Source organism: Dermacentor andersoni, chromosome 1 (assembly GCF_023375885.2).
Source record: "Dermacentor andersoni chromosome 1, qqDerAnde1_hic_scaffold, whole genome shotgun sequence".
Lineage (NCBI taxonomy): Eukaryota > Metazoa > Arthropoda > Arachnida > Ixodida > Ixodidae > Dermacentor > Dermacentor andersoni.
In genome coordinates, this window is record NC_092814.1 from 409,473,092 (window position 1) to 409,496,042 (window position 22,951).

Below are 22,951 nucleotides of genomic sequence, written 5' to 3' on the forward strand. Positions count from 1 at the left end.
ACTAGCGACCGCGTTGGCACGCCTTGACGACAGGCCACTTTCAGAACAGTCAGTCTTGGAATGCCGAGATGAGCTGTCGTCGCAGCGAAAGTCGGGCAAGGCTTTGTTGACCTTTTTATGTTACAGTGGCCTTTTAGAAAGACTATATTGATCCCATTCCGTCCCTTTTCAAATTCTTTTTCTCACACTTTTACTTTTGTCACGCTCTTCTTTCCGTCTTTACTTCCCCTTTCCCTTCCCCTAGTGCAGGGTAGCAAACCGGAGGTTTTAACTCTGGTTAACCTCCCTGCCTTTCTCTCATTTGCATCTCTCTCTCTCTATTTAAACGAAGGGAAACAACAGTATTATTTGTCAATGGTAGTATTTAGGTCTTTATTCACTCTAAATAATTGTCATAGACGCAGGACAGCTTAAACAAAGCGTCGTTCTCCCATTTGGCCAATTGCGTGGGCTGCACTACGCACGCTGTCCTAGGATCCGAGATAGGAGCGAGTTCGAACTGCTACGCCCTTTTGTTTTACGCCACGTGCGGTAAACGGCGCTTCCAGAGCACCCACGTGATCGCGATGTTGCCCTTTATGAGGGTTAGCTCGGCCATGCTTCGTCGTGAGTGGAAGGTGGCTGCGCTGCAAAAACCATCGTAGTCCGCTCTGAATTTCGGCCATCATTCGTGCACGGAAGCCGCTCCGCTAGAAAGAAGGACTTCGCCGACAGCAGGACCTTGGTAAATAACCATTTTGCATAGTTCTTTTGCTTCGCCGCCCACTGGGAACCTCGGCCGCTTGCACTGCGGCGATTCCTCTGTTCGCTTCAAAAGAACTTTTGGTTGGGCCACTTGGTTAAACTTTAATGAGCTGCGGGAACAAGACGGACAAAGACAGGAGTACACAGTACGGGCGCCCGTCCTGTGCATTTGTCTTCTTTGTCCGTGTTTTTCGCACTGTTCGCCGAGGTTTCAGCCCTGTTCGCTTCTTTGAGCGCCGCGCAGTTCACCGACATTGATAAGCGGCACCGTTATCATATTTCTTTCTCACGAGGGCCCGGCTGCAGGGACACACTCTTGCATTTTTTCGCGTCTGTGGTTAACTATACTATCGCTCCTCTCGTAGGCGCCGACTAGAGGGACGCTCCGGGGTCCGAGCCCCCTCCAGAGTATCGATAGTCTGGAGGTGGCTCCAGTATCGCCGGGGCTGCTCCTCCCCCACGGCGATACCGAAGCCTACGCCCTTTTAGAGTGCAATTACCAGAGTGTTCTAATTCCCACATCATTTGTGGTTTCTTTTGAGTTGCTTCTACCTCTACCTTCTCACTTAAAATTTTATTGCGGCTAAAGCTTGCTGCATCATTGGTGGCACGGACGTACACGGCTGTTAATTCATGTTTTCGCTTTATTTCTGCAAATCCTGGTAGGGGGTCAAGCTCATTAAAGCACCCCCGGTCAAATGACAACTTTTCCCCTATGGCTTGTCTGATGACGCCTTCTGAAAATGTGTCCGGCTTTTACTTAGTACTGAACGAAACGTGCATATTGGTGGAAAGCTACATTGGCAGATTCTGGCTTTCTTTATTTTTTCCCTTCCTGCGTTTTCGTAGTTCATTCCGTTTTTCCCTCAATGTGACAGCACTAAAAACTTCACACTGGCACAACTATGTCTACGACGTATGTTTGCGATCGGTGCTTTTTGTGGCTCGTGCTTAGTATCAGTGCGCCAAAATTTTAATGGTAGCTACACTCATAAACACAATTACACCCTTTGGGTCGTGTGGTCCAACAGCGAATTCACCGCAATTTCCTTCTGTCCTTCCCTCCTCTCTCTCTCTCTCCCTGTTATCTTTGTTTACCCTTTCCCATTCCGCCGGTATAGGGTAGCCAACCGGATGTTATTCTGGCTAACCTCCCTGCCTTCTACTTATCTCTTTCCCTCTATGGGTCGTGTCTTGCCACACAATAATCGTCCTCCGCATTTCCTTTCTTTAACCCTGCGAGCCCAGTACTTCCAAGTCACGAACGGCATGCGCGTTATCACCATTACAGATCATTCTCCAAAGAAAAGTGGCGCGCGCAGCGTTTTCAAGAACGAACACACATGCAAGACAGATCACCATTGTCGTTATGTGGCAAGCTACGACACAAACGGTGTACATTTGTTTAAAAGTGTAGATAGATTCGCCTGGCTTAAGCATGTGCAGTGCACGTACAACGTCCTACTCGTCAGGCAACACTGACGTCGAAGCATCTCTGGAATATGCACAACGGCGTAGGTCACGCGTCCCCGACGTATATTTTGCGAACAACTACTTCGATATCGATGAGCAAGCTTACGCGCCGTTTCCTTCCACTCGCCCCATCAAGTTTTTCAGAACAGCGCCTCGAATACAGAACCTAACCGTGACGTGACCAGGAGTAACGCTTGCCACGTGCGTTTAACCGTGTCACCTAACATGGGCATGCATATTTCTCATGTGGCATAGCGATGCCATCGAGCTCTCACGTTTTGTGTTGTTGCTTAACTAATTGACGCGATGGAATACATTCGCTTTCACTTGGCGTCTGAACGAACGGCGCTGAAGCAGTGTTGCCAGCGGTGGGGTAGTTAGCCTACAAACAGGGGTTTTCTTGATCGTTTTTTCCCCTGTCGCGTTATGCGCTCCTTCGCGCCGACTGGCCACTTTAAGTCCAGATGCAAGGTTCCTTTATTGAGGACACGCAACACAATGGCTTTCAAGGAGGACTAGCACATTTCCGAAGTTCTAAAATACTTGCCGCCCACTGCACGTAAGTCAATGGCATTTGAAGTAAGAATATTGACACGTGTACTTATATTTATCGGGCGACCACGTTTCACCGCCTAACAAATCTTATCGCACAGCGCGGGACGCGCTTGCATGTATCCGAAGTTTCTGGAAAGTTATCGATGCTTCTATCCACAGTCCGTTGTCGACGAACCTTCTGTTATCTGATTTAGTCGCCTGACTCGAATGGTGTAGAACTTTGTGGAAGGCACGCGGGTCCCAACGATTAGTCTGGAACGTTCGACGATCCTGTATAGAAGCCGACGCGCTTGACCCGCTGATCATATTTCCGACGATCGCCGACTGTGTTCGCCGCTTTCGTTGTGCTATAAGTGTAGCCTGTTTTGTGGGCACAAGTTCGCCCAATAAAAGTTAGTTTTGTCTTTCACAGTATTGCTACTGTGTTCTTCTACGTCACCACCACGTGACATCTGGTGGAGGTGCTTTACGTTCATGTACCGGACGCCCCCGACAAGCGGTAATTCAAGCCCGGACCACAAAGAGAACACCAACGTACTCCCGGATCATCGAGCAAGCCGCCGTCTTCAACAGCTGCCTCAGGAGCACGGACTTCTACCTGAGAAGACCAAGAAGATTGTGGCCAAGGCAACCCCAATGGCAGCCCCAGCGTCCCCCATCGTGCTGCAGCAGCCCAGGGAACCACCGACGTTCCGCGGTTCCACATTTGAGGACCCGGAAAGCTGGCTGGAAACGTATGAGTGGGTCGCTACGTTTAACAACTGGGCAAGCGACGACAAGCTACGACATGTCTATTTCGCATTGGAGGACGCCGCCAGGACGTGGTTCGAGAATCGAGAAGCCACCTTGACGACGTGGGACCTCTTCCGAAGTGGCTTCCTGTAAACATTTACAAGCGTCGTGCGAAAAGAGCGAGCCCAAGCTCTACTGGAGACCAGAACGCAGCTGCCAAATGAGACGATCGCGATCTTCACTGAGGAAATGAGCCGTCTGTTCCACCACGCCGACCCAGAAATGTCCGAGGAGAAGAAAGTACGCCTACTGATGCGTGGTGCAAAGGAGGAACTTTTCGCCGGAATGGTAAGAAGCCGACCGAAGACCGTCGACGAGTTTCTTCGTGAGGCGACGAGCATCGAGAAGACACTGGAATAGCGGAACCGGCAATTCGACCGACGCACCAAGCCGACAAGCTACGCCGGAATTCAATCACTGGCCACGGACGATCTGTGCGAGACCATCAGAGCCATTGTGCGCGAAGAACTGCGCAAGGTCTTGCCATCGTCGCAGCCTCAAGTGGCCTCGATCGCCGACATCGTGAAAGATGAGGTTCAGCGGTCACTTGGAGTTCCGGAGGTGCAACCTCAATTACCGCAACCCCAGCCCGAAGCGATGACCTACGCCGCCGTCGTACGCCGTCCAGGTCCTCCTCCGCGACCGCGCCAGGGCCCTGTAACGCCGCAATTCCGTCGACCACCGCCGCCGCCAGCACGCTCACCCGTCGCACAGCGCAGCTACCCGAGGAAGACCGACGTTTGGCGCGCTCCTGACCACCGCCCGCTCTGCTACCACTGCGGGGAAGCGGGTCACGTCTACCGACGATGTCCGTACCGGGAAATGGGACTGCGAGGTTTCGCCGTGAACGCTCCACGCCCGCAGCAAGGTGAACGCCCTCGCGATATCGCCGACTACCTCGCCGCTACTCAGTGGAGCTCTCGACGACCGTCGCGTTCGCCATCACCAGGCCGCTACCTGTCGCCGCAGCGCCGACCGTACACTGGCCCAGCCCGGGGCCGGTCAGCGAGCCCGTATCCGGAAAACTAAAAGCAGCAACCGATGGAGGTGCGGTTGCTGTTCGTCGAACTGACGAAGATCCTCCGCCGCCGACGAAGACACCGAAGAAACTACCTCGACGACATAACGACACGCCGCCGTCCCGACGAAGTCTGGAAGCAAAGAATACGACGACGAAAGACGACCTGACGACGCGACGTTCCAGCTTCAGTTCAACACGACGCAGCCGTGATCCGACGCCGAGACCTAACTGCAACGCCAGACAAAGAACCACCGACCTCGACGTGCTTCTCGACGGCCACGCAGTCACCGCTTTAGTGGACACAGGAGCCGATTACTCCGTCATGAGTGGACTGATCGCCGCGCAGTTGAAGAAAGTTAAAACTGCATGGGAAGGCCCTCAAATTCGAACCTCTGGAGGACACCTCATCACGCCGACTGGAATCTGCACGGCAAGAATAACCATTCATGACAGGACTTACCGTGCCACCTTCGTTATCCTCCAACAGTGTTCACGAGACGTCATTCTCGGCATGGACTTCCTGAATCAACATGGCGCAGTCATCGACCTGAAGTCGAAATCGATAACGCTGTCGCAAGGTCAAGCGATACCGCCGGAGAGCTGTCGTAGTCACCATGCCTTGAGTGTGCTCGAAGATCAAGTGAGCATCCCGCCGCGCTGCAGCGTTATTATTTCCGTCGGCACCCAAACACCCGCTGACGTAGAAGGCGTCATCGAGGGCGACCAACATCTGCTGCTTGACCGTGAAATTTGCGTCGCAAGAGGGATCGCTCGACTGCACGGAGGAAACACGAAAGTGTTGCTGACAAACTTCAGCCAGGAGTTCAAGCACATCAACAAGGGCACGACGATCGCATACATCGAGGAAATTCAGGAAACCAGCGATGCCTTTGTCCTCTCGGATTCTGCTGCATCTACCCCGACGACCGTAGTTCCCGAGCCAGACTTCGACATAAATCCAAGTCTCCCCGTGATTAAGCAGCAACAGCTCGGAAGTCTGCTTCGACGATACAAAGACTGCTTTTCGACGTCATCGAGGATTCGACAAACACCAGTCGCAAAGCATCGCATAATAACCGAAGAGTGCGCTCGACCACTACGCCAGAGCCCTTACCGAGTTTCGACGCGAGAACGCGAAGCTATAAGACAACAAGTCGACGAAATGCTGCGCGACGACATCATCCAGCCGTCGAAAAGCCCGTGGGCGTCTCCAGTTGTTTTAGTGAAGAAAAAGGACGGAACCTTACGTTTCTGCGTCGATTATCGTCGACTGAACAAAATCACGAAGAAAGACGTATACCCCCTCCCACGGATAGACGACGCATTGGATCGGCTCTGCAATGCTAAATACTTCTCATCGATGGACCTCAAGTCTGGCTACTGGCAAATAGAAGTCGACGAAAGGGATCGCGAAAAGACCCCTTTCATCACCCCAGACGGCCTCTATGAATTCAAGGTTATGCCATTTGGACTGTGCTCGGCGCCTGCAACGTTTCAGCGCGTGATGGACACGGTTTTAGCAGGATTGAAGTGGCAGACCTGTCTTGTTTACTTGGATGACGTCGTCGTCTTCGCCAGAAATTTCGACGATCACCTTAAGCGGCTTGCGACAGTATTAGAGGTCATCAGGGCTCACTCTGAAGCCGGAAAAGTGTCGCTTCGCTTACGATAAGCTTCTATTCCTAGGCCACGTCATCAGCAAATCTGGAGTACGCCCCGACCCGCAGAAGACAGCTGCCATCGCAAAGTTCCCGCAGCCAATCGACAAGACGGCAGTGCGCAGATTCCTTGGCATGTGTGCCTACTATAGGCGCTTTATCAAGGACATTTCACGCATCGCGGAGCCGCTAACACATCTAACGAAATGTGATGTCAAGTTCAAGTGGGAAACGCCGCAGGCCGACGCATTTCAAGAACTCAAACGACGCATGCAGTCGCCGCCGGTACTTGCACACTTCGACGAGGACGCCGATACTGAAATCCACACTGACGCCAGTAGCCTAGGCCTCGGTGCCGTCCTAGTCCAGAGGAAAGACGGACATGAACGGGTGACATCTTATGCTAGCCGGTCGCTCTCAAAAGCGGAAGGCAATTATTCTACGACTGAAAAGGAATGCCTCGCCATCATTTGGGCTACAGCAAAGTTCCGCCCTTACCTCTATGGCACGCCATTCAAAGTCCTCAGCGACCATCACGCGTTGTGTTGGCTAGCTAACTTAAAGGACCCTTCAGGACGGCTGGCCCGGTGGAGCCTCAGACTACAAGAATATGACGTCACGGTAATATACAAGTCCGGAAGAAAACACTCCGACGCCGACTGCTTATCACGTGCCCCCATCGATCCCCAGCCGCAAGACGACGAGGACGACGACGCCTTCCTTGGAATAATAAGCGCGGAAGACTTCACTAAACAGCAGCGAGCAGACCCGGAGTTAAAAGGCCTCGTCGAGTACTTGGACGGGAACACCGACGTTGTCCCTAGGGCATTTAAGCGCGGGTTGTCTTCGTTCACGCTACAAAACAACCTGCTCGTGAAGAACTTCTCACCAGTCCGCGCCAGCTACCTTCTTGTTGTACCGTCAGCGCTGCGTCCAGAAGTACTGCACGCCCTACACGACGACCCAACCGCTGGGCACCTCGGATTCTCCCGGACGCTGTCGAGGATACAGGAAAAGTATTACTGGCCGCGTCTCACCGCCGACGTCGCCCGTTACGTCAAGACATGCCGAGACTGTCCGCGGCGCAAGACACCACCGACAAGGCCAGCAGGATTACTACAGCCGATCGAACCTCCTCGTCGACCATTCCAGCAGATTGGGATGGATTTGTTGGGGCCGTTTCCGACGTCAACATCCGGGAATACGTGGATCGTCGTGGCGACGGACTACCTCACCCGCTTCGCTGAAACTAAAGCTCTACCAAAAGGCAGCGCAGCCGAAGTGGCGAAATTTTTCGTCGAGCACATCCTGCTGCGACATGGCGCCCCAGAAGTCCTCATCACCGACAGAGGAACGGCTTTTACAGCAGAGCTCACCCAAGCCATTCTGCAATACAGCCAGACAAGTCACAGGAGGACAACTGCCTACCATCCGCAGACGAATGGTCTCACGGAGCGCCTGAACAAAACCCTCGCCGACATGCTAGCAACGTACGTCGACGTCGAACACAAGACCTGGGATGCCGTCCTGCCGTACGTAACATTCGCTTACAACACGGCGGTGCAAGAAACAACACAGATCACGCCGTTCAAGCTGGTTGACGGCAGGAATCCGACGACGACGCTCGACGCCATGCTGCCGCACGTCACTGACGAGGAAAATCTTGACGTCGCTAGCTATCTCCAGCGCGCCGAAGAAGCCCGACAGCTCGCCCGCCTGCGGATCAAGAACCAGCAGAGGACCGACAGCCGACGCTACAACCTCCGACGACGCTTTATCGAGTACCAGCCCGGTGACCGTGTTTGGGTTTGGACCCCTATACGCCGACGAGGACTGAGCGAGAAGCTCTTGCGTCGCTATTTCGGACCGTACAAGATCATCCGACGTATTGGCGTACTGGACTATGAGGTCGTGCCAGACGGCATTTCGCTGTCACAGCGGCGTCGCTCACGACCTGAAATTGTCCACGTTGTGCGACTCAAGCCGTACCACCAGCGTTGACGAACTTTGGGACTTCGCGTAACTGACTTTTAGACTTGATTTCTTTTCGTTGTTTTGTTACTTATGTTTAATAAGTGCCATTTTGTGTTTCGCTTTCTTATATTTGTAGCATCGGGACGATGCTTTTTAAGAGGGGGGTATTGACACGTGTACTTGTATTTATCGGGCGACCACGTTTCGCCGCCTAACAAATCTTATCGCACAGCGCGGGACGCGCTTGCATGTATCCGAAGTTTCTGGAAAGTTATCGATGCTTCTATCCAGTCTGTTGTCGACGAACCTTCTGTTATCTGATTTAGTCGCCTGACTCGAATGGTGTAGAACTTTGTGGAAGGCACGCGGGTCCCAACGATTAGTCTGGAACATTCGACGATCCTGTATAAAAGCCGACGCGCTTGACCCGCTGATCACATTTCCGACGATCGCCGACTGTGTTCGCCGCTTTCGTTGTGCTATAAGTGTAGCCTGTTTTGTGGGCACAAGTTCGCCCAATAAAAGTTAGTTTTCTCGTTCACAGTATTGCTACTGTGTTCTTCTACGTCACCACCACGTGACAATATTCCACATATTTGGGTTCACTTCGGGGGATTTCGAGGGCAGCAACAATGCCCTTATGCATGAGGCACTCAGATATTGCGCCATACCTGTCCATCCAGCCCTTGTGAACACTGCAATCTTAAAAGCAAGTAGGAACGAGGGAAAATACTTGTATTTTATTACATATCAAAGTTGAGTCTCGAAATATCGTCGTGATATAAGGAAAATTATCAGGCATCGTGCAGCAATGAGGTACGACATCACGAACGCGCGAAAAACTTTTTTTTTTCCCTTCTGGTTCGCTCGCGTGTCGTAGCGATCCCAGGAACGAAGCGAGTCAGTGTATTGTGATGACCTCATGATGCAGCATGGTTTGTAGGAAAAACTGTTTAACTGGGTAAGTTGTATCAGGGACGCAGTCACAGTGGAAGCAGTGAAACGTCTTGTGCGTGCTGCACACGGCGTATGGTCACTATAGTATAGAAACGGCGTAACTAAACATACAAGTCACATTTAATCACGCATTAGAAAAGTTATATGCCTAACTTAAGTTACATCTAGTGCGATGTTACGGTCTAATCTCTGAAATCCTGCTCACTCGCTATTCGTAGTGGGCCTGCTCGCTTTGGTCAAATAAATAAATCCGGCAAAAAAATTACCCCACCCCCTTCCTTATTGAAGATTATGGGGGTGTTACGTGCCAAAACCACCATCCAATTATGAGGCACGCTGTAGTGGGAGACTACGGAAATTTGGATCAACTGGGGTTCTTTGGTATCAAACGTCACTTACAGCGCATACACAGACGAGGGACAAAAAGGACGACGAAGACAAGCGCTGACTTCCAACTGATTTTTATTATGAGAAACATAGACTGGGACAGCAAGAGAAAAGCGCCCCCTACAAAGCAACAACCTTGCCGTGCACCTCAATCTGAGCACACGGGTGCTTTCGCAAATTGCCCTCATCGGCTCCATTACTTACTGGAAGTGTGCGAGACGGCCCTGCGCCGTTCAAGCACGCCGCACTGGGGCTCCTGCGCTCGACGGACACATTCGCCCGAAGTCAGAACCTTGTGTCTAGCTGCCCGAGGTTTTCCACGCCGCTTCTGCATCCTATACGTTTCGAACGTGGGCGCGCCATAGGCGTGTGAAATTTCTGCAACGCAGTGCGCACTTATCGGCCTTGATTAGCGCCAGTTTCATGGAATCCACCTACTATGGCTCGGTGAGCTCTCTCAAACGCGGCAACTCCCGCTCAGATCTACTTAACATACTACCTAGTGATCTCTCCTAACGCGAGAGCCAAAATAATTTAGCTCCGATTGCGTCTTGTGTGGCGCTACAACGGTCTGTGCACGCTACACATGAATGGCAGCATAATAGGTTCTTTCCTCTGCACAACGTGGCCACACAAAAGCGCGTGGATAGTACGTTTGCCAAGATATAAGCGATGATGCAGTAACGTGTGTTCGTTACGTGCCTGTTCACCAAGCGACCTCCCCCGGCTGATTTTACGATTCGAAAACTATGCATCGTGCATCTTTTTTTTTCTTCACTTGGAAATAACATGCAGAGATCCGCAAAGGCTATATCAGGCGCATCATATTTAGGTAAACAAACACGTGCATTCAATACCAACATTCCTTCTCGCACATGCTCTTGGGCCGCACACACACTATGCACATACTTTGTAGTTTCACGGATACGCGACTTCGTGCACCTAACAGTTTCACTGTGTCTGTGACACATGCCATTTTACAGAAAAGACTATGTAGTACTAGCAAAATAAACGTCTTTTGTAGGGTCGCCAGAGTCTTTAAATGGTAGAAATTGTATTGAAGATGGCATATTGTCTATCTTATTTCAGTGACATTTGTAGAATATCCCAAAGAACACCGCGCCATTGCAATCTGCAAATCGGTTTTCAATGGTTTCAGCTTTCTGAGAGATTTAATGGTGCACTGCGCCTCGACCTCGGGTCGGCTCGGCATTGCACTACCTTTGGGATCAGCCCACGTGTGGGGAGTGCTCACCGTCTGCCTCACCTCCGCCGCGGCTCGGCTCGGCATTGCACAACCTTTGGGATCAGCCCGCGTGTGGGGAGTGCTTACCGTCTGCCTCACCTCCGCCGTGGGTCGGCTCGGCATTGGACTACCTTTGGGATCAGCCCGCGTATGGGGAGTGCTTACCGTCTGCTTCACCTCCGCCGCGGCTCGGCTCGGCATTGCACTAGCTTTGGGATCAGCCCACCTGTGGGGAGTGCTTACCGTCTGCTTCACCTCCACCACGGGTCGGCTCGGCATTGGACTACCTTTGGGATCAGCCCGCGTATGGGGAGTGCTTACCGTCTGCTTCACCTCCGCCGCGGCTCGGCTCGGCATTGCACTAGCTTTGGGATCAGCCCACCTGTGGGGAGTGCTTACCGTCTGCTTCACCTCCACCACGGGTCGGCTCGGCATTGGATTACCTTTGGGATCAGCCCGCGTATGGGGACTGCTTACCGTCTGCTTCACCTCCGCAGCGGGTCGGCTCGGTATTGCACTATCTTCGGGCTCGGCCCAAGTATGAAAAATTGTTGGTTTACGCGTGGACGCGATCCGCCGGATCCCAGCCATAGGCCGCTTCGCTGTAAAAAGATAACTGGAGAAACAAGCTGTCTGACGAAAAAAGAAAGTCGAGCTAAACCAAGGCCTCCCCGTTCAGGAGAAGAGGTTGTCTCGTCGCATGGACTCGCAACGTGAACTCCAAGTAAATGCTTAGCGAAAACATGGTAAAGTGCTTGCAGACGAACCCAAGAACAGTGCAATACTTGTAGAACGTACCTCGAACGGGCAACAAGGAATGTTACATTAGCGCAACGACATATCACCATCTTCAACCCCTGTCATGCATTTCCTTTCCGGTGTACTTTTGCAACCTCTCTCGGCCAATGGGGGTTGTTGTTTTGATACTGGGACAGCGTTACTCCTAAATAACGCAGATCATTTTTCCATTGAATCCCAGCCTATTTAGATGGCATAATACGTGATCGCTAAACAAAAAGCATTTCTCTCGCTTAATGCTCGCCCCCGACACGATGAATGCGTAATTTCAAGCCCGGTCTCCACAGTCTCTCCATCGGTCCAGAAATGTGCCATTTGCATTGTGCCAGTTCTGAGATGGTCGCCTTGCGCAGCGCGAGAGCCCCCCATGAGCGCTCGCAAGTTTCTTTCACTCCAAAGACTCAGAAATGGGTAAATTTATCATTTGAGCAACCGCTTCAGATAAACGTCGCTTCATAGATTCCGACATGTGCGTTGAATCTGCAATTTTCTTTTCTAGTACTTAGACCTTTATGCAACAGCAAAAAAAAAAGTTGTCGAGCATGTGACGTTCTTCCGCCATCTTGCTGTTGACCTTACAAAACGCTAGTAGTCAGAATCGCTGTTCAGCATGGATTCGGCTTTATGTGATAACGTGCCGTTATCCCTGCTATCCACTACTGGAATAACCCGTCGATCATCTAGCTTCTTTCTTAAATTAAAAGCGGAGGCGTTAGTGTAGATCGTAAGAGTTGTTAGCGCGACCCATATCGACAATTTCCGTTGCGCTCCCAACCAACGAGCTACGCAGCCGTATATTATCTCAGTCAAGCTCTCGTCGCAGTGTGATAAGTTTAGCTGACGCTTCACCTTTCGGGCCTTGCAAACCGATTAAGGACACACCGAGATGCTGCGGAAGTGAGCCGTTGTGAAGAAACCAGTGGAAGCTGCGATATCGCGACTTGTCCATAAAGGAGAACTTCGATTGTCGACCATGGTACACTAAAACTGCTCTTAACTGTCCACTTGAATTCCTGCGCAGAAAATGAATGTGAGCGTGTTGTAGTTAAACATCTGAAGCAACGTAAGGCTACGAACAGCAAGAAAGTTTTACTTTGCGTGATGCGTAATACGTTACCGCGATACGGGATACATTAGACTCTCTGCACATGCGCCGCCTCCTGGGGCACTGAGGTAAGCATGCCGAGCCATTAACGCTTCAGCATATGGTCATTGTGTACCGTGCTAGAACGTAGAATCAAGTTATAGTGATGTAAGAACCTTTACGAGCGTTTCGCATCGCCAACGCACTAAAAGCGCGTAAAGCCCCTTGATCTTTAGCGCTGGTCAATGTATTCTTTGTAATGAGAGGAGCAAAAAAAAAAATTATAAGCGACCCCAATCTTTGACTTGGATCAAGCCTGTGGCATGTCACGTGTTTCGCGTCCAAGCCTTGGGGTGGCGCCACCGTCGAAGCGACGACACTGCACCACCGGCAGCGGTAATCGAAGCGCCAGCTATACCTTTATTATGTAAACTTTATTTCCAACGCTTCAAAACATTATGTACACAAAAACATTTCTATCTTAATTGATAAAGTTTCTGAAGCAAACTCAGCCTAAACTCTCAAAAGCTTTATATCGTCACTTCTCGAATGGGTAGCTGCAAGAGAAAAGGCACGCATTCCGGACCAGAAGACGAGCAGTCGCGACAGAATTCGCCGTTGTGAAAGCTACATGTTTAAGCTCAAATCAAGCTGCAGTCTATGAATATTGTGAACGAAGTGGCGTGACATATTCAGCTACAAAAGTGAAGGAAGTTTAGCAACATACCAGCCTGCGACAGCTCTATATGGTCGGATGTATTTCTTCATTCAGCGGCGGACAGCTTGCCTTCTCCAGAAATGTGTGCTGCGACTGTATGTAGGCATCTTTTTGCACATAAACAGTTATGCATGTTATGTTCCAGTACATCTTCTGAAACGCTATTCACGTGCCTTTTATTTCATGTAAACATCAATGCTCTTACAATAAAGCTGCTTATTTGGCGGAAGTTGATGCAATGAGCTTTGTCATTTCGCTCCGCCTATATGCAGCAGCGCCAACCTTCAGAGGTAAATGTACAAGCTGATTCTGAGTGCCAAATAGCGCGCGCGCACACACACACACACACACACACACACACACACACACACACACACACAATGTGAACGAGGTCAAATTAGGATAAACCTCCCCAAAGCAAGCGGGCAGCGCAACAGCTGAAGCCGGCGTCGCTCGCCTGCTGTGCGGTACTAGTCGCAAGCGTCATGGCGCTTTAGATGCAATTTAACTTTGGAAGCAACTAGAAATTATTCAGACGTCGCCTGTCATTTTTAAATTTAGATTCCAACTAAATGATACTCAAAACATTATCTATTATTAGTAAGTCATCATTCTTCTGGTATCAGTACAACTGACGCTAGAATCCAGACGGCGCTAGCGTCGCCAGCGAAAACTGGCCCCATTGGCCCTATGGGAATGTCAGGAGGTTGCTTGGGTGTCTCTTAGTGGCACTCGCACCTCCGTGTTGGTGTTCCTTAGGTTAAGCGAGCGAACGTCCTTTGCCTGGCACGATATGCGGATGAGGAGGAGGCGCCACCTGGCGGGGCGTAGTCCGCTGGCGATCGAGCGGCGCGGCCTCTCCAGTGATGACGTCAGAACATGCAACGAGCGTGCATGCAGCTGTTGCGAGTGAGCAGGTGAGCGCGGGGAGAGAGTGATGTCACATCCGCACTGCTAGGCAGATGTTCAGTCTATACCAGGCAACTGTTTTTCATAATTGGCCGGCTAAATATCATACTACCTTCTGTCTGACGTCATTGCTTCCTCTTTCTACTTCCGGTTTGCAAGGAATTTTGCCATGGTCGCGCTCACGTGGAGGGTCTCTAAGGTCTACGATTATGTGCTTTGGTGTTGCGGTAATCAGTGATGTCTAATTCTCATTATTCCAGAAACGTAATTCAGTAATTAACTTGTCACTAAACTTACGCTCTGATATATCGATAATGCAGCCTATAAATCTCGTACTGTCCTACTTTTTTAAGGCGAAGCTTGTATTCCCTCACTCTTGTCGGTGTTGGTGCTGCCGTGCGAAAGAATTGAAGCCAATCGAAAGTAAACATTCTTTGTCGGGCTGCGGATTGGAACCACCGATCTCCGGGGTTTCGAGACCACCACACTAACCAATACAGGCACTGTGGATTCATCATATGCGCCCTTTACAGCGGGCTTTTATCTGCACGAAGTAGACGCAGTGCAAGGCGCGAGACAATCACAGGCGTCCCCTCCCTCCAGAGGAGGGAAAGTGTGTGGTCGCGTGCTCGCTTGCCACGCACCCGCAGTTTCCTGCCAGTTCAGGCCCGGCAGTCAGCTGGCCGGCCGCGTTTGGTTCAGAAAAATTTCAGTTTGGACTAGTTGGTGTTTCATCAGCCTGGCTACGCCCACTGCAGGGCAAAGGCCTCTCCCATACTTCTCGAACTCCCCCGGTCATGTGCTGTTTGTGGTCATGTTGTCCCTGCAAACTTTCTTTCTTTTTTCTTTCTTTCGTTATTTGTTTCCATTGCTAAAATACAATTACTTTTAATCTCATCCGCCCACCTAACTTTCTGCCGCCCCCTCCTACGCTTCCCTTCTCTTGGAATCCAGTCCGTAACCCTTAATGACCATCGGTTATCTTCCCTCCTCATTACATGTCCTGTCGATTCCCATTTCTTTTTCTTGATTTCATCTAAGATGTCATTAACTCTCGTTTGTTCCCTCACCCAATCAGCTCTTTTCTTATCCCTTGAGGTTACACCCGTCAGTCTTCTTTTCATAGCTCGTTGCGTCGTCCTCAATTTAAGAACTCTTCTCGTAAGCCTCCAGGTTTCTGCCCTGTACGTGAGTACTGGTAAGACACAGCTGTTATACACTTTTCTCTTGATGGATAATGGCAACCTGCTGTTCATGATCTGAGTATGCCTGCCAAACGCACACCAGCCCATTCTTATTCTTCTGATTATTTCAGTCTCACGATCCGGATCCGCCGTCACTACCTGCCCTAAGTAGATGTATTCCCTTACCACTTCCAGTGCCTCGCTACCTATTATAAATTGCTGTTCTCTTCCGAGACTGTAAAACATTAGTTTTCTGCAGACTAATTTTTAGACCCATCTTCGGCTTTGCCTCTCCAGATCACTGAGCATGCATTGCAATTGGTCCCCTGGTTACTAAGCAAGGCCATATCGTGATCGAATCACAAATTCCCAAGGTAATCTCCATTAACTCTTATCCCCAATTCTTTCCGATACACGTCTCTGCATACCTCCTGTAAACACGCCTTTGTTTATTGGGATTTCGTGACTTTCTTTATGGAGGACTAAGGTGGCTGTGGACCGCTATAGATACCTTTCAGTTTTTTTACATACGGCTCGTCTCGATACGGCTCGTCTCGGCTCGATTGTTAAGTAGCCTTTACGTAATCCTGCCTGGTCCTTTGGTTGACAGAAGTCTAAGGTATTCCTGATTCTATTTGCGAGAACCTTAGTAAATACTTTGTAGGCAACGCACAGTAAGCTGATCGGTCTATAATTTGTCAAGTCTTTAGCGTCCCCTTACTTATGGGTTAGGATTATGTTGGCGTTCTCCCAATGTTCCGGTACGCCCGAGGTCATGAGGCATTGCGTATACAGGGCGCCAGTTTTTGTACACCAATCTGCCTGCCATCCTTCAACAAATCTGCTTTTACCTTATCCTCCCTAGCTGCATTCCCCCCTTGCATAGCTCCCAAGGTTTTCTTTACTTCTGGCGTTACTTGTGGGATGTCAAATTCCTCTAGACTATTCTCTCTTCCATTGTCGTCGTGCGTGCTATTGGTACTGCATAAATCTCTACAGAACTCATCAGCACTTGAACTAACTTATCCATATTAGTAATGATATTGCCGGCTTTGTCTCTTAACGCATACATCTGTTTCTTGCCTATTCCTAGTTTCTTCTTCACTGCTTCTAGGCTTCCTCCGTTCCTGACAGAATGTTCAATTCTATCCATACTATACTTCCTTAGGTCAGTTGTCTTACATTTGTTGTTTAACTTGGAAAGTTCTACCAGTTCTATTCTAGCTGTAGGGTTAGAAGCTTTGCTACACTGGCGTTTCTTAATCAGATCTTTCGTCTCCTGCGATAGCTTACTGGTATCCTGCCCAACGAAGTTCTCACCGATATCTATTGCACACTAATTAATGGTGCCCGTAAGATTGTCGTTCATTGTTTCAACACTAAGGTCCTCTTCCTGAGTTAAAGCCGAATACCTATTTTGTAGCTTGATCCGGAATTGCTCTATTTTCCCTCTTACCGCTAATTCCTTGATCGGCTTCTTGTGTACCAGTTTCTTCATTTCCATCCTCAAGTCTAGGCTAATTCGAGCTGTTACCATCCTATGGTCGCTGCAGCACACCTTGCCGAGCACGTCGCCATCTAGTCTGATACCAGGGTTAGCACCGAGTATGAAGTCTATTTCATTTCTAGTCTCGCCATTTTGGCTCCTCCATGTCCACTTTGGACTATCCCGCTTTCGAAAGAAGGTATTCATTATCCGCATATTATTCCGTTCTGCAAATTCTACTAATAGCTCTCCCCTGCTATTCCTAGACCCTATGCCATATTCCCCCACTGACTTGTCTCCGGCCTGCTTCTTGCCTACCCTGGCATTGAGGTCATCCACCCGCATAGTGAATTTTATTTTGACTTTACCCATCGCCGATTCTACGTCTTCATAGAAGCTTTCGACTTCCTGGTCATCATTACTGGATGTGGGGTGGAGGCCTCTACGAGCTTTAATTTTTACCTCTTGTTAATTTTCGCTACAAGACCTGCCACCCTTTTCTTAATGCTATATAATTCCTGTATGTTATCAGCTATATCCTTATTAATCAGAAATCCGACTCCTAGTTCTCGTCTCTCCGGTGAGGCCCGGTACCACAGGACGTGCCCGCTTTTTTCACTCCATATGCTTTTGTCCTTCTAACCTCACTGAGCCCTATTGTATCCCATTTACTACCCGCTAATTCCACAATTGTCACTTCTAGACTCGCCTCACTAGATAACGTTCTAGCAATAATGGTTGCCAGGTTCAGATTCCAATGGCGGCCTGTCGGCACACAAGAATTCTTAGCACCATCGGCTGCGTCACAGGTATGACCGCCGCCGTGGTCAGTTGCTTCGCAGCTGCTGGGGACTGGGGGCCGGGGTTTCATTGTTGTATTCATATAGGAGGTATGTGATATGCCTCCATCACATAAAAAAGAAAGGCCAAGACTGCGTTAGTGACACTTCCATTAGGTTGTTTCAATCGGAAATAGAACTTTTTTTGATAATTGGTTGCCCCTCTGGACTGACGAGTGTTCTTGTTTGCTGTGTTCTGCGCATGTTCTTTTGTCTATATATTCCCGCGGGTTGCCGTGAATAAGCCAGTTGAAAGTTACCGCCCGTGTTGTGCTTTTCTCTTCCACTGTCGCCGTTTTTATGCGCGGTTGGTTCGTTTTGCCGAGGAGCAGGCGGCGTTTGCTGAACGCCACCGTGAACTCAATCGAGAAAGCGCTCGTCGTCGACGCGCTGTCCTCGACGTGAGGGAGTGCGAAGTCGAGGCCTTACGACAACGAAGAGCCGCGGATCCCGAGCTTCGCTTGCACCCCTTTTCACAGTAGTGGAAGGGCGGTCATTTGTATTCTATTTTTTTTATTCCTTTTGAACTTCGTCCTCGGTCGGCTGCACGAACAAGTGTCACCCGATGCTTGTGCCACTAATAACATGAAGAGTGCAAAAGAAAAAATAGGAGACAGGGGCAACTCTCAGCAATATAAGCGCCCCGTTGCCAGTAGTGACATCCCTTAGCAAAGCGAACGCTGTAGCCTTATCTGCTACGCGGAAATCAATGAAATATCTCCTTTTTGCTTCAATGTTGCTGCGCAAGCATCAAATGGCCCATTGAGCGCAAAATCCGGCGTCTAGCCTCATGAGCAGTGAAATGGTACCTAAATTTCCATTGGCTGCGTCGCTACGTCACGTGCGCGCCTCGACAGAGCAGAACGGGCGAAAGGGCACACCTGCTTGCGCGTCAGGTGTTGCGTGAGGGCACGGGACATCGCCGTGATGCCCCCCTCGCTCCCGGAAGCCTTTGTTAGCCGCCCGTTCCTTGAGCGCGCAAGCTCTTGCCTGCGTTCTAACTTCGCATCGGTAATCGCTATAAAGAAATTAGTCTATAGGAAAACAGATTAAAATGGAAAGGAACAAGTTCAGTGGTAGTTCGCTTCGAACCTAAAAACAACCCCACGGTGGGAAGCGGTGTGTCTTACGCGCTGGGCTAAACCAGCGCCTCTTAGCCTGCGCACTCTGCTTTACGACATCACTGTGCGTGGACCGAAATTACCAAGCCAGGCGTGACGAAATGGGTAACGTAATATCGCCGCAGCTTACTGAGGAGCGTCCACGCTAGATCCTATGGAAATCAGGCAAGGTAGCATGATTTCAGAGATCGAAGTGAACCGACCTTGTGCTATCTAGGAGGCGTTGGGCAAGCGTCTCAACGCGTCTCAACTCATCAGTGCTTGGGTGCCCTCTGTTTTTGCTCTAATCGTGTATAGTCGTGGATGTGAAGTATCGTAAACACATTCCGATTTTAGTATAGTTGATATTCCAGTCGTTATTCCACAGTTTCGAATATTCGCACACCACTATAGACGGGGATGGTGTTACTGTGCTTGTACTAGTGTGACAACGCAAACTGACGATGGCGATTGTTACACTGGGTGGTGTACAGTCATTCTTGAATACTGGGACTCTGTCGGGATAAGTTCCTTTGAACGTCGTGCCAGAGCACTGGCCCTTTCATTCTAACGTCGTATTAACCATCAGCGTACTACTAGGCGGTGATTTCAATGTGCCACACGTTCAATGGGCCGGCAAATCTACCGCCTCAAATTTCAATATATATATATATATATTAATCTCGCGCATGGTCTTCCAGTGAAGTCGCAGACTTTCTTCAACACGGCGCTTTCCTTCAATATGGCTATCCGCAACTACTTTTCGCGGACTTCGCCTCACCGCTTTCTCTTCAGTATCATCTCTTGCATTACTCGCTCGTGCTGTACACAACACAAACACGCAACGACCTTAATGAAGTATCAATTACACGCTAGTTGACAAGCTGCTGATGTACATTCCGTCTAATTGCCGGAATAGGAGCGCTAAAGCTGTCTTTGGTGACATTATCGGTCTACAACCTCGCTCAACAACAGTGCTCGTTATTCATTAAATTTTTTTTGTCGATAGGACCATACTGTATTTCCTCTGAATATACTTTCGGCTTTAGATGCCACTTTGCACGCCCGCTTATTCTGTTACGCTGACGGCGACCGTTGTCGTTAGGCCACCGCCTTATTCTGAGCTTCGTCGTCACCAAGGAGTCCAGCAAGGTGTTTTCACAAACAAGTCACGTGGTTCGAGCCGCGTATACGCAGCGTTCTACATTTGGGGGCTGAACACGCTGAACACTATGCTATACCGCTCTCCTTAGCCACCTTCGATTTATCGGCCTTCCCACTTCTAGTTCTTATCACCGACGAAGGCAGAATGGTCGCAGAAAAGAAAAAAAAAAGTGAAGATTGCTTGAGCCCCTAGGTGACACATGGCTAACTTTGACAGGCTAATCTTATCGGAGCGCATGTGGACTTGCGGCTGCATGCAGATCATCCCCTTAGCTTTATTGTAAAATTTCTTTCACTGAGTCTTTCCGGTCAAAACAGAAACGCTGGACAAAAACGAGACATACGGTTGTATTAAGGCGTAAACCTTTAGCGGCTCCTTAGTGTCCGGGCGCAGTCCGTGGTGGATGCAGGAAAGCGGTGATCACCGGTGAGGGGAGCAAGGAGAGGAGGCCTTATGACAGTTGCGCTGTGCGACTAGGCGCGTGGGAGAGCGCGGATATGCGGGTGGGGGTGCGCGCACATCAGCGAAAAACCTTGCAGCCATATGCCTGTGATTGCATCCCATGCTCGCGGCCACGGCGGCGTCCGTTCGCAGAACAGTTCTGACAGCAGCCACACAGGCCGTCATAGACAGGCTTTATTCTATCGCAGTTTATCTCAGCAAAGTTCATAGATTTTTTTTGCTTCTTTCCTAGGTTTAAATAAAAAAATGCGCATTCCTAACTTTAAAGCAGCAAGAGCTTCATCATCAGCGGCTTGAACACTCATTTAAACAAATAGTGATGCTTTAAGAAATGGCATAGGGATACCATATTTCGCAGCCAATACGGGCCGGCACCACGTATCGACGAAAGGGCGTCACACTGCCGATGCAAGTGGCAGGTTACTGAATTATGGCAACAGAAATTATGACTGTTTTTCAGTTCTCGCAACTTATTGAACACAATCCACCCGACACCATGACACATTTTTTTTTATACCATAGCGACGCACAACGGCAGACTGATATTTTTTTATCATATACTTCTTAAAGGGGTTTAATTTTTTATTTTATTTTTTTAACCGCAAGTGGAGGGAGCCGCGGCCACGTATATGCTCGAGCCGCGCTCTTTCTCTTCTAGCAATATGGCCACCGGCGGCTTCACGCACTCCCGTAGGCGGCGGCTATGACTGGCACTACAGAAGTATAAGTATATAACCTCCTTGCATATAAACGACAGCATGGTTGCTAATAGATTGTTGGCTTGGACATGTTTTTCAGTGACGGCCCAAGACGGCACCCTGCCTTCTAACGCGCTCTTGTTTGCGTTCGCGTCCTTGAGCCACTGGGCACAAAGGACTACCTTGGACGCCACTGGGCACGTTGTACCGCGCATGCGCCCTGGCGTCTACGCTAGCCCTCTGGGCCTGCTGGCCTGCTGGATGGATGAGCTATAACTCTCTTTTGTCTTGAAGGGACGCGCACCATAACATACTGCAAAGGTGCTTGCGTTGAGCGTAGGTAAGACGAGAAACGCTGTTCTAAACTCTGTTCTCTAACCCGTGCAGTAAACCGATGTCTATAGTATTCTCCCAAACGCAAGGGTCACGAGTATGGCAACCGTAACCGCAAAAGTCACAGTATGGTCGTAAGTTGTCGCGACAGCGCAGCTGTAGTTCACAGAGCCTGTCACTAAGGCATACGCGGCGAGGTATGGCCAATTAATAATATCCAAGATTGGTATTTGGTAACCGTTAATTACCAAGAACGGCGGGTGCTTAAACTACCGCAAGGGACGCATGCTGGGCGGTGACTCCAATCATTTGTTCGCTACATCACACATCTACACTGAAATTAAACTGTTTTCACAAATTCCCGCATGTATTCTATAGACCCTTAACTACGACTTCGCCTGCCACCTGGACTTTTTTTTTTTCTCTTTTTGTACCAGGCTCCTTTCCCAATGTACGGAAATTTGCTGCCACCGAGGTTCGGTTCTCCTTTTTTTTAATGAATTCATTCACCCATACATTTAATCCTCAATAGCTACAGAAGATACCGTCTCCTATCCATAATCATTCTCTTTCTCAGCTGGAATCTGCTATCGCAAAACAATGCTGCTATGTTGCATATGGCTGGGCGTCGCATATAAAGTTCTCTAATGTCCAGCAGCGCCCATGCAATTTTGGGTGGGTGAAGAGACACTATAGAGCCCCTTCTCTGCTACTTCCACACTCAACACTCTGTTCCGTGAGGAACAATTACCCGGTTCGAAGGCAGACCACTATCGGAGAAAAATATCCTCAGAACTTGGTCTAAGCATCATTCAATTCACAAGGCCACAAAAGACCAACTGTGCTTCTTGAAAGCGCCTGCACACTGTGCACTGCAGGATTCACTCTCGCTACATCTTCATTCATTTTCGTTATCCCTGTGTTTGCATTTTCATACGTAGCATTAGGATTGTAAAGTGGAACAAGGTGTAAGCGTGTGAAGTTTGGCAAGCTGGTGCAAAATTTGGGATGACGCTTTGTTTTAACGTTGTACGTACGTCAAGGACCCACAATACGAAACACCTTCAAAAGGGTATCACCTTACAAAGGGGGAACTCAGATGAAACTTCTTAGGTGGATAGGCTTTTTATTATCTAAGGCTGCACAGTGGCGCAGACATACCAAAAGTTAGAGCTAAGCACGTTCAGATTACTGGTAGTTATCAAACCAGTATTTCGCGTGTCAATGTAGCCCTGTATTCCAGGGGCCAGTTCTATCATGGTCACTGTGTCGGAGCTCATATTTCACGTGACTTTACATACGTCAGCAATAATTGTCACAAAATTACGCTCATCATCATCTGCCTATTCATGTCCACTGTAGGACGAA

At 49.6% G+C, this 22,951-nt stretch overlaps 1 long non-coding RNA gene across 1 annotated transcript in view; it reads left to right on the forward strand.

Moving 5' to 3' along the window:
* The first annotated feature begins 522 nt into the window (after positions 1 to 522).
* Positions 523 to 22,951, forward strand: part of LOC129381760 (uncharacterized) — a 63,653-nt gene continuing 41,224 nt past the window's right edge. The window contains exon 1 of the long non-coding RNA XR_011892119.1: positions 523 to 724. This is a non-coding gene — a long non-coding RNA (uncharacterized lncRNA). The remainder of the gene's footprint in view (positions 725 to 22,951) is intronic.